This window comes from Marmota marmota, unplaced genomic scaffold (genome assembly GCF_001458135.2).
Source record: "Marmota marmota marmota unplaced genomic scaffold, marMar, whole genome shotgun sequence".
Classification (NCBI taxonomy): Eukaryota; Metazoa; Chordata; class Mammalia; order Rodentia; family Sciuridae; genus Marmota; species Marmota marmota.
The window spans coordinates 4,986,802-4,998,597 of record NW_026000171.1 but is presented as its reverse complement, the minus strand read 5'-3'; the positions used below and the strand labels follow the sequence as shown (position 1 = coordinate 4,998,597).

General features: G+C 49.2%; 1 protein-coding gene across 4 annotated transcripts in view; it reads right to left on the bottom strand.

The window, feature by feature from the left end:
* Tspan11 (tetraspanin 11) overlaps positions 1-11,796 on the bottom strand; it is a 77,233-nt gene that overhangs the window by 35,825 nt on the left and 29,612 nt on the right. The window lies entirely within an intron of this gene.

Sequence of the window (11,796 nt, the reverse complement as noted above, 5' to 3'; positions counted from 1 at the left end):
GGGGGGGGGGGGGGGGGGGCAGGAGGCCATTAATCCAGTGCCCACCACATACCCACAGCATAATAAAATATGAGTATGATGTTCATATTATATGATCTTAAACTGATAATAGATTCCTGTGACCTTTTATGTTAATATAAAGTCATACTGTAGCATCTAAATTAATAATAGCCCTACTGTGACCTTTAAACTAAATAATATACATACCGGGGCATCTAAAACAAATGGAATCATTGTCCCGATGCCTATAATACTAGTATGATATCAAGAGTGGAGCATCTAAAACATATAATATGCTTTGAAGGCACCATCTTACTTAGCCTCCAAAGAGCCTGAGAGGATAGTTTGGGTGCCAGGTTTTATAGATAGGGAATGGAGGGTAGAGAGATTAGAGACTTGTGGGGTGTAGAGGCAGATTCTGAATCCCAGTGTGACCCCCAATTCCCTGCTTCTTAGTCTGATGCAGATTTTGCTCCTATCATGAGGCAGGAGAACTGTGGGAAGGATCAGAAAGTCCCAGAGCTGCTCCTCCCCATCACTCCCACCCTGAGCTTTCTTCCCCTCATGGTGCGCCTCTGCTCTTGTCCACATGTCCCCTTGGGGCACTTATAAACATTGCCTTCCAGTTCAGTTCCTACAGCTGGGCCACTTGTCCCTAAAGAAACAGGACCACAGAGGAAAGGCAAATGGCCTGGGGTCACCTCTAGGTAGGGGCAGAGCCAGGATGAGCACACAGCCAGGGCCTGCCCACTCCATCACACCACCTCCAGCCTGGGAAGGCCATCATGCTCCACGCACTCCTCTCAGGAGGACGGAGGAGGAGAGATTTCTTTGCAACTGTCTCATTTCCTTTTGGTCTCGAGAAGGGGGTAGGGAAAGGACACTGCCAATGTGGAGGTCTGGGAGTTGCCTCCTCAGAAGGAGCACCTGGGAATACCGCTGGGGCGGCTCAACTTGCCTGATTAAAGAGGCTGAATAACCAGTTCTGTGTCACAGCCAGCAGAGCAGATGGGTGTGCATTTGCACACACGTGTACAGGCATGAGTGTTCTCAGGTGCCAGATGTGGCATTTTAGGGTGTTGGTCCAGGACCCCTGAGATCTCTGGTTATCTCTACCATCTGTTCCTGGGAAGGTGGACTCCTCCTTGGGCTCCCTGTCCTCTATCTAAGGATGAGTCCGTTTCCCCTGATGAGGAGTGGTTCTTCCTCAAGGGGTCCTGGGTGTGGAAAGAAATGGCTTTCTCCCTGCTCCGTCCACTCCTCAGTACCTATCCCTGTGTAGGGTTCCCCAGGTGCCCAGAGTGACTCTCTGTACCCCCCCCCCATCATTTCCCCACTCTCTGTTCTGGATGGCCACAGACCTCAGCTGAGTGGTCTAGGCACCTACGCAGCTCAATTTTCACAGCTCTGCCATTTTCTCTCCTGAGCATCCCAGTTGCTCTGTGAGGATGAGGAAGGGTATATTATCTCTGTTGTGCAGATGAAGAAACTGAGGCTTGCCAATAATAAGAACATTCCAGGATAGCACCATTAGGGAGCAGTTCAGAATTGAAATCTAAAGCCAAGTCTTCCGAGGGCAAATTCAGGACTTTGTCCTGGGATCCTGTGGAGTGGGCGGGCCTGTTCTTACACTTGTGCTTTTTAAATAGATGCAATTTCTTCCAAGTGCCATTTAATCTCCTTGGCACCTTCACCAGGTAAGAGAACTTGGTGGAAGGACATTATACAAGGGCTGCAGCTATACGACTCCATTTCTTCCATTCTATGATGCACATTTTTTTTCTCTCTAAAATTGGGATGCATCTTATGATTTATGGTATCTTACAATTATACTTGGCAGCACTTTTTCTTAGTGGTTCAAAAAACAATGGTGCATCTTACAATTGTTGACATCCTAGAGTCAATGAAATCCTGGGATTACGATGGGATTTTTAAATTTGTTGTGGGTGTGGGTTATCTTGGTCCACACAATCTCCATGACAAGAGAAGGATTTTCTGAGTCTGGGTCAATGGACTTGAACAATGGATGAGAATGACCAATGGAAAGTCCCATTGGTTAACCTCCATGACTAAAATATCCCACATATAATGCCTTTGGTCACCTAGAGCATATCTGGAAGGCTTGGGTGAAGCTGTCAACTTTGTATAATTTTCGACCTAAAGAGAGTTCCTTAACCTCTCTGGTCCTCAGTTTCTTCATCTCTCAAATGAGGGAGTTATATTAATTAGATCAGTGGTTCACAATCTATAACCACCAAGGACCCCTTTGATTACTTTTTCCCAAGGACATTATGTTTTGAGGGCTTTTGCCTACCAAACATAGTGCATTAATTAAGCAATAATTCATTTCTCATTTTTTATTAATCAAAGGCATATCATAGTGCCAGGAAGAGATTCTGAACAGCATGAGATAGTCAACATGACCATGCTGAGTTGATCTCACTCCAGCAGAAAAGATGAGAAACATGGCTTTTAATGGGTACAGTCCCTTTATAGATATATATATACATTATCCATTTCCCACTAATCTAGTTAACCCCATCTCTTCCAAACCAGAGTGTGGGCTGAGCATCTGAATCTGGGACCACCAAAAGGGTATGCTTGGGATGGCCTGGGACAATTAATGTATTGGGGTACATGGAACCCACTGTGAATCTGTGGATCCTTTGTCTAGAGAAATGATCATTTACATAGAACAATTCTCAGATTTTCAGATTCATGTCTGTAGTCCATTCTTGTACCACATAATGAGCCCTGGCCTAGATGGTCTCCTTCTCTATGTCCTCCTATTCCTGGCTGCACAATCACCTGGAGAGCTGTGAAAAACCAAGGCCACGACCTGGGCCAATCATTCCCCCCAAGAGGGGGGACCCAGGCATGAATACTTTATAAAGTTTCCAGTGGTCCCCTTAAGAACTGCCACCTAGTTTTCATAATTAATAGGGGACCTAGGTGTTCCTTGCATTTCTTCCCAGAAGGTGGCGCTGTGCTGGGTCTCACAGAACACACCAGGCTCCCTGGTCATGTTGGGGACTTGATATCTCGAGGCTCTGGACCCCTGGGCTGGGAGCATTTGCCTGGAATGCTGTTGGTATTTATTTGGGATTTAATGCTATCCTTTCCCTCCATCTTTGGGTATGATGTGTGATAATGAGGAGCAGGATTTTCCACCAACAAAACAAAGCCTGGGCTCCCAGGAGGAGAGGTGGGGGCCAGGAGAGATGCAGCCCCAGGAGAGGAGCACACAGTTGGTTCCATTTGTGGAGCTCTGTCCTTTATCAGAGCACTTGAGAATTTGCAAAGCAGGCTGAACCCCCAGGCCTACCAGGTGACAGCTGGGTCCCCAGCCACGGGGCAGAGTCTGGGAGGCATCTGGAGGGACATGCTACCCTGATCAAGGCCTAGAAAACAGCATGTAATTCTTTTGTCCAGAGGAAATCAGGACATGAGTCTGAGTCCACGGGGCCTCCTCCCCTCCCCGGAGTGCTTCATCTGTGGCTTCTGAAGGGAAAACAACGTGTGATTAGCCACAGGGAGCGGAAGGGTTTCAGGTCCTTTGGGGGAATCTCCTGCTTGGGACTTGGCCAGCTCTTCAGAAAGACACCTTTCCTCTGGACAGAAGTAAAATTGCTAAATGTTGGAATGGGTCCCCAGAGGGTGTCACAGAGGGTAGAAGTTAGCAGGCCTGCATCTAGTTCTGCTGTGGCCCCATGAGCCATGTCATACCTGGCCTGTCTAAACCTCCATTTCTTCATCTGTAAATCAGGGCACTGGATAAAGATATCTCTGTGGTTCCTTTCATGTGGGCAAAATTTCCCTGTTAGTACTAGGGGGACAACCTTCTGCCAGTACGCCTCCAGCAAGATGCTCGGACCAGTGGCTCATGGCTGTCACTCAGCCATCTGGAAACTGTCTAAGTCAGTGGAAGAGGTACCCAGAGGAGAACCGCTAGGCTCGGGGAACTCAGTGAACAGTTTCAATAGCCATTTACATAGAGTTGATTCAACAGTGTTTGGCTCCTTAAGGAAACTGGGCTGGTTTTCTGTGGAGTATTAGCTGCCTTTTAGAAAGCCATGGCCTATGGCCAATGAGTGACCCAGAAAACCTCCAGTGCTGGGTGTGGCTGCACCAGCCTGCAATTCCAGCTACTCAGGAGTCTGAGGTGGGGATATGGCAGCCTGGGCAATTTAGCAAGACCATCTTAAAATAAAATAAAAAGGGCTGGGTTGAGTTCCTCTATGGTAGAGCACTTCTAGGTTCAATTCTCAGTACCAAGAAAAAAAAATCCAAAAAAAACCCTGCAGAGGGCAAAGCTGGACCATGAGGACACAGCACACAGCAAGCCAGGAGGGGCAGAGCAGGTCACTCATGCTGTGTAATTTTAGGAACTGCCTGTTCACAGAAAAAAAAAATATTGCCAAAATGTCCTCATGTCACCACGGGGCCTGGGATTAACCACGCATGCCTGGGACTGTTAGAACAAAGCAGGCAGACCTGAAGGAAGCAGGCAGAGGATACAAAAGCAATTGTAGGATTTTTCATTGTTGGGTGACAGTAGGGCTTCTGTGCTGGGGGAAGGACAGGGACAGAGCAGGGGCCAGGACCATGGGGCTCCCAGTCAGGGAGGAACCCTGGGCTGGAGGGTTCTCTGCCTTTAGTGCCAGCAGCCCATGGTGGTGGTGGCAGAAAATCACAGGGTGACAAGGGCAGTTCACTTTTTGGCTGGCTTCCTACTCTGTGCTGAGCACCATGCTGGTCTAGAAAGGTCTGGGGCTGGATAGAAAGGTTCATCTATTAGGAGCACACTTGTCACCTATGCTCCTTCCCTGGGCTGTCTCACCAATGGCACCTACCTACCCACCCCAGACCAGACCCTTCAGGGTCATCAACGTCTCTTCCCTCCTCAGTGACAGACACATGGGATCCCCATCTGCTCCCAGACTCACCCTGCTTCTCCTCACCACATTGCCCAGGGTGGCCCCCCACCGTGGGGTCAGCCCTCAGCTCCTGGTCCACTCCATGCTGAGCTGCTGCGGCAACCCTGCTGAGAAATCTCCACTGGCTCCCCACACCCAGAGCACCAAGCCCACACTCTCTGGCCTGGCCCCAAGGCTCAAAAGGTCTGTCCTGACCTGGTTTTGGGCTTTATCTGCCGCTACTTTCCTTTCTCCATACCTGGGTTTTAATCAAGATGACCTACACAGTTGCTTTTCTTGAACATACCATAGATGCCCACTAACTGAGGCCATGCCCACAGAGTGAATGGTTGAGAGGGAGAACTTGGCAAAGGGCTGGTGGCTGAGGTCAAGTTCCTCAGTTTACTGACTCTGTGAGTCTGGACAAATTCACGCAGCCTCGGCGGGCCTCAGGCTTCTCATCTCTTGTTCTTCTCCACCCTTCTCCATTGTTCTCTCTGCCCTTTTACTTCCTCTGCTGAACGCCTCTACATCTTTCTAGGCCCTTTCAAGTGTGACACCTGCACTTCAATGACACTTTGATCACTCCTTCTAAGCTCACCTCACTCTCCTCAAGTCCAGCATGGCCTGGTATGTAGGAGCCCCCACAGTGGGCCTGAGACTTTCGTTTGGGACTTGGGTGGAGGGCTTTGGAAATAACATCTGCTCCCCACACCTGCCTGTCTGCTGAATTCCTGGGTGGAAAGGGAGCATTTCTTGTCCTTACTTTAGAGAAATTTTAATTTTTAGAGGGACAGTGCATTCCCAGAAATGATTGGTCTTTTCTCCAGGTCATTAGGAAGCCCCCTGGAAAGGCCCGAGCTGGCACCCGGGAGGTCTTCCTGTCACAGTTCATTATTCTCTCTCTCTTTCAGCCAACATCCATCATGCACCGACTGTGGCAATGCAGGCTCTGGTGCTGTGGTGGGTCCCAGGCCTGCCCCAGCCCCTGCCCTCATGTCACTTACTGGGTTGATGCTGCCACTTACTAGCTAGAGAAACCCTGGCTCCACATTGGTGCAGAAATCACCAGGCTGATTCTCTTGCAAAGGAGAAAGTGAATGGGTCAATTTTGGGGGGGTGACATAACCTAGGGGCTCAGGGAGAGGACTGGGAGGCTGGATGTGAGCCAAGCCTGGCTCATTCCCACCAGAGTTCCTTTTAAAGAGTGGTTCCCCATTTCCCAATCTGCAAAGGTAGCTGAACTCCAGGCTGCAGTCGTGACAGCACATCCCTGCAGCCAATGCACACTTTTGGGGTCAATGGCACCCCCATCCCACACCTGAGCCTGTGTGCTCTCTAGGAGGACACGAGGCAGTTGGTATCATGTGCTGCTATTCACCCTGTTAATGGGCATCTCCTCTCTGAGTGCCAGAGAAGCATCTCCTCAGCTCCATCCCATGCTCCTGCTGGCTTCGCACCTGTTCTGCATGAGCAGATCTTTACGGTGTCATGCTAAGGGTCATTTTCCACGGGGAGGCCTTCTTTTCATGGCTCTTTGGTTTGAAAGAGCCTTTGATAAAAACAATTCAGAATACTCCTTCCTCCTGCTCTCATTCCCAATCTCTTCTGCACTTAAAACAAGACCAAAATTTCATGGGACATGCTGAGCCTGAGAGCTGGGAGGGCGGGGAAGGTCACCTGTGCATCTTTTGAACCCAGCTCAGAACTCAGAAGAAACCTTGCTTGGAGCTGCCCCTGCCCCACATCCAGCAAATTCTTCTGTCCTCCATGATAAGTCCACGTCTTGTACTTGTCTCTATAGTTACAAGCATTGCAGTCTATTTCTTTTATTTGCTACCTCCTGTGTTTCCCCTTTTAGCCTCTTGATTAAGCCTCATTCATCTTAGTATCCCCAGGAGAGTGCCCCATGTGGGAGATGTCCGTGACTCCACAGGGAGGGAAGGAGGAGGAAGCAAAGAAGGGAGGGAGGGAGGAAAATGCCTGAGTCCATCTCTTTTATATTCTAGATGGAGAAACTAAGGCCCAGAGAGTAGTGACATCTCCAAGGTCGCAATAGCTAGTCAGTGGAAGAGTGGGGCAAGAATTCAAGAACCTTGATGTTATATTTCGTGCTCATTTTATCAACTGAGCCACTGACCAGACAGAGCTACACACAAGAAGCACGCCATTGGCATTAGGGTCAGGGGACAGCCAAGCCCATGTCCTGTGCTGCAGGACTGTTAGCACAGGCTTCATCCTGACAGGCATCACTGCCACAGCCCTGCACAGACAAAACATGCACCCACCTCAGCTGACCCCTGAGGCCATGTTCAATGGGGGATGGCACAGGAAGTGAAGGGCTTTCCAGCCTCAGCTTTCAATCAAGCAGAGGCTTTTCCCTCCTGGACTCTCCCTGTATCCGGAGGTGATGCCCTCAAGCCCTTCCCACTGCTCTGGCCAGGATTCAAGTCCTCCATCTTTTCCACCACCTGTTTTAGCTTCACATCTCCTTGAAGGGGTCCCCGGGACTCCCATGTGAAGTGCCAAGCTCAGCCGTCACTCAGGGCAGGACCGGGCTTCAAGGCAGAGGCAGCCTCCCCAGTCTCTCCCCGTAGCCTGGCAGAGCTCCTGGGAGGCTGGGAAAGTTTTGATTATTAACACAGCCAAGCAGCTAATTAAAATAATAAATTAGAGAACAACATTGCAGAGGTGATGGGAGCTATAGGGAGTTGTGTAGGAAAAAGGAGAGGAAGAAAATCGTTTCCCAGGTAGCCATGTAGGAAAGCCTGGGTAATTGGCTTTTTAGGGTCATGAAGGAAGCAGGAAAGTAGTGACATTTTTGGTTCCTGATCCAAAGGGGCTTCAGGGATGGGGTAAAAGGAAGAGCTGTCACCCAAGTCCTGACCAGGTTGGGTGGAGGGGGGACTGTTCTGGGCTTTCTGAACTTTGGAATGTGGCCCATTAGGGTTGTGAAATAAATATAACGTGCACCTAATAGTAATCATGAAAAGACCAGAGAAAATCTCAGAGTCCTTCACACACTGTGAGGGGGAAGTTTAGTTCTGTGAATGAAGCTTTGCATTAGCATTTCTTATGCTTCCTTGTGTCTCTTGATGCTGGAAGTCTTAGAGACAGTTCTATGGATGGAGAAAGCTGTTGAAGAGACGAGGCATCTTATCACAACAGTCAGCATAACAGCTAAGCACTGAGCATGTGCTTAATGTTTTCCTGAATTTTAAAACCCTGATTCTTACAAGTATCGCCTTTCTTATTTCATGCATGAAAAAAGTGAGGCCCAGTGAGATTAAGTTGTTTGCCCGATGTCTCAGTCTGTCTGCCTGGGCTGTCATAACAAAATGCTGTAGACTGGGTGGGTTAGACAACAGAACTTGATGTCAGTTTGAAGGCTGGAAGTTCAAGAACAGGGTCCCATTGATTGAGTTCCTGGTCCCTTCCTGGCTTGATGGCAGTGCCTTCTTGCCCTGTCCTCATTTAGTGTTTGCATTTGGAGCTCTGCTCCTTAAAGGGCCACCATCCCTATTGGATTAAGACCCTCCCATTATGACCTAAAAGCCTCATTTCCAAATATGGTCACATTGGGTATTAGGGCTTTAGCATATGGATTTGGAGAAGACCTAATCCAATTCTTTACGCTGAAAATCCCATGGCAAGTAAATAATGCAATCTGAATTTGATCCCGCACTAGAGCCTGGGACTTCCCAGCATGCTCTGCTGCCTTGATAATCCATGTGTGCCCCAAAGACAATTGGGGGGGTAGTGCAAGACTCAGGGCTGGGGGTCACAGAACATAGTGGCTCAGCACACTCAGGCTTAGGGTCAGGGAGAGCAGACTCCAGCTGTGGGACTTCGGAAAATTTGCTTGACACTCTATAAAATGGGACTCTAATACAGCTGTTCATAGTCTCAAAGGGGGGCCGGGAGTTTTGAATAGGGTGATGCAGGTGGAAAGGCAAGCACAGACGAAGCCCACGACAGGAAGTTCCAGGAAAACTGAGAACTCTGTTCCGTGATGTGAACTTAGAACTGTGCTTCACACTCGGTAGGTACTTATTACAAATTGTGGAATGAGTTTTTAAACGGTCATGATTATTACTGACCTGGTATTAGAATACCTAGGTATCACTTGCCTCCCTAGACAATGCCCTCCCACTAGGAGGGAGGGGTGGGTTATGGTAAGTTCTCAGGGACCTGGGTACTGTAAAGTTGTGCTCTGCCTTAAGGCAGCAAGACAGGAGATGGGACACGTCTGTCTGCCCCTGTCTACTTCTGAGGACTGTGCAGCAGGTCTCAGGGAGCCTTGCCAGAACCTTCTAAAGACCACCACTCCCACAAGGGGAGTGAGACTCAGCTGACAAGCCCCTGGGAAACTGGTCCATGGCCAGCCAGGCCCCCAGGCAGGGCTATTTTTAACTCAAAACTGGGAGAGCTGTGTGGGGGTGGCTCCCCTCATCGGTAGCTGCTCTGGTGACATGCTTGCTGCCCATCTGCCCGTGCTGCCTCCCACATGTCTTTTTCTTTACCACCCCCCAAAACCACACGAACACAGAGGGACGCTGAGTCCACTCTGGCTTGGTGGGGCCCCTGGGGGCGGTCACCATGTCTACTGCCCACTGCTTCCTCTGGGACCTCAGCACAATCAGGATGCGCAAGGCCCCAGTTGTTTCATAAATATTTTGGGTTGAGCATCCCACAGTAGCCCTAGGTACCAAAGGACCAGCAGGCTCCTGACCACGCGGCCACTGCCTCCTCTCTTCTCAGTGTGTCTGGGGGAAGCTGTCTACACGGAGTCCCACTCTTTCCACCCTGACTCTCCACAAAACAGTTCCCACATTTGCGGCTCTCTGTTGCTAAGCCCCCTGGCCTTTCCTAGGCCTGAGGATGCTCCATGTTTCCTGAACCTTCCACACTGTTGGCTTTGCCCAATCTCCACCTTCTCGGATCTGGGTTTTTCCTGGCTTCATGACCCCCTCTCTGGCTGTTCCTCTGCAGCTTCCATGGTGGACCCCCTTCTTCTGGCTGCTCAAGGCTGACTGCTCATCCCAATTTGCCTGGAGCTTTCCTGGTGTCAGCACCAGCAGCCCCCTACCTCAGGAGCTCCCTCAGTTCAGGCTGACCTAGGATCTCTGGTTTCCTAGACTCAGCTCTGGGCCCTGGAGCGTCCCCAGGCCTCATTCTTCCTTCCCCTCCCTTCCTAGTCCCTGTCCACTCTGTTCTCATCTATTTTCATGGCTGCAATTGCTCTCCAGGTGGGGATGTCCCTAAGTCTATGGCATTGGCCTGGCTGGTTCCTGAGTTTTGGAGCCATGAACTAACTTCCCAGTGTGTGTCTCCACTTAGATGTCTCCTGGCAACACAAACCCACATGCCGACCTCCGACCTCGCCGCCCCACCCCAAACTGCTTCTCTTTCTGGTCCCCTGCACAAATGCAGAGCCCCACCATCCATTGAGGAGCTACGTTCCCCAGAGCCCTCTTCTTTCTCAGCCCATCTGGTAATAGCCCGATCTTGTCAATTTTACCTTTCCAACCCCTTAACTCTCCCCAATATTTCTCTTCCCACCGTCACTCCCAGAGTACAGGTCACCACCATCTCGCGCCTTGACCCATGCAAAGTCAGGAGGAAGTGTTAACAGTATTGTTTCTGGGATGACAGGCAGCACGGACTGAATCATTCCCTGCACCCTGGAAGACCTACTGGAATTCTCACTGCCAGGTTCCCGTGAAGGGGATCTTATTGGGAAACAGGGTCTTGGCAGATGCAGTGAAGTCAAGATGAGGTCATTAGGGTGACCTGTATCCAATATGCCCCTCGTCCTCATAAGAAGAGGGAAATGTCACATGAAGACTGGCACGTGACTGCCAGCAGTGAGGACAGAGGTGGGACAGGGCAGCAGCTGTGATGCCAAGGAGGCCAAGCATTTCCAGCAGCTTCTGGAAGCAAGGAAAGGGTCTACCCAGCATCTCGGAGGGAGCACGGCCTTGCCGACACCTTGATTTTGGACTTCTAGTGTCCACAATTGTGAGAAAAAAATATTTCTGTTGTTTAATGCTACCCCATTTGCCGTAATTTGTGAGAGCAGCTCTAGGAAACCAAGACACGGAGACGTGGGTAAGTTTTTTCATATTTTTCAATTTTTTAGGATTATCTATAGTGAGCACATAAAACTTGGATGATTAGTAAAAACATTCTTAAAAAGAAAAGCCTGCTCTGTAAGCATCTTAAACACCCAGCTGGATTTACCTTTAAGAACTGAAACCTACACCCACATGGTTTACAGTCTCCAGCTCCACAGCTTTATTATCCCATCATCTTTATCACCACACCCTCACTGTTCCAGGAAACTCCTGCCCGGGGAGACAAAAGCTGCAAATAATTTTATTGTGTATTTCAGGAACTTTGAAAAACACATTTAAATAAACATTAGATTGTTCAGCTTTTGAATAGATAGCATCAAAAGACAACGGTCTGTTCTCCAAGACTCTTCAAGACTCTGGCCTGTCTGTGTCTATCCATCCTACAGTACTCTGTCATGATTCTTCCCAATCTTAATCAGGCTCTTGCAGGAAAGGGTCTGAAAGCTAAGACATGGTCCACCTTTGTGTGCATTTCTGAGATGCTCCTAAGACTCTGTCAAAGAGAGCTCTCTTACCTGGGGTAGCAAGAAACCTAGCTCTGGCTGGATGTGGAGGTGCATGCGTATAATTCCAGTGGCTTAGGAGGCTGAGGCAGGAGGATCCTGAGTTCAAAGCCAGCCTCAGCAACTTAGTGAGGCCCTAAGTAATTCAGTGAGACCCTGTCTCTAAAATATATATATATATATATATATATATATATATATATATATATAGAGAGAGAGAGAGAGAGAGAGAGAGAGAGA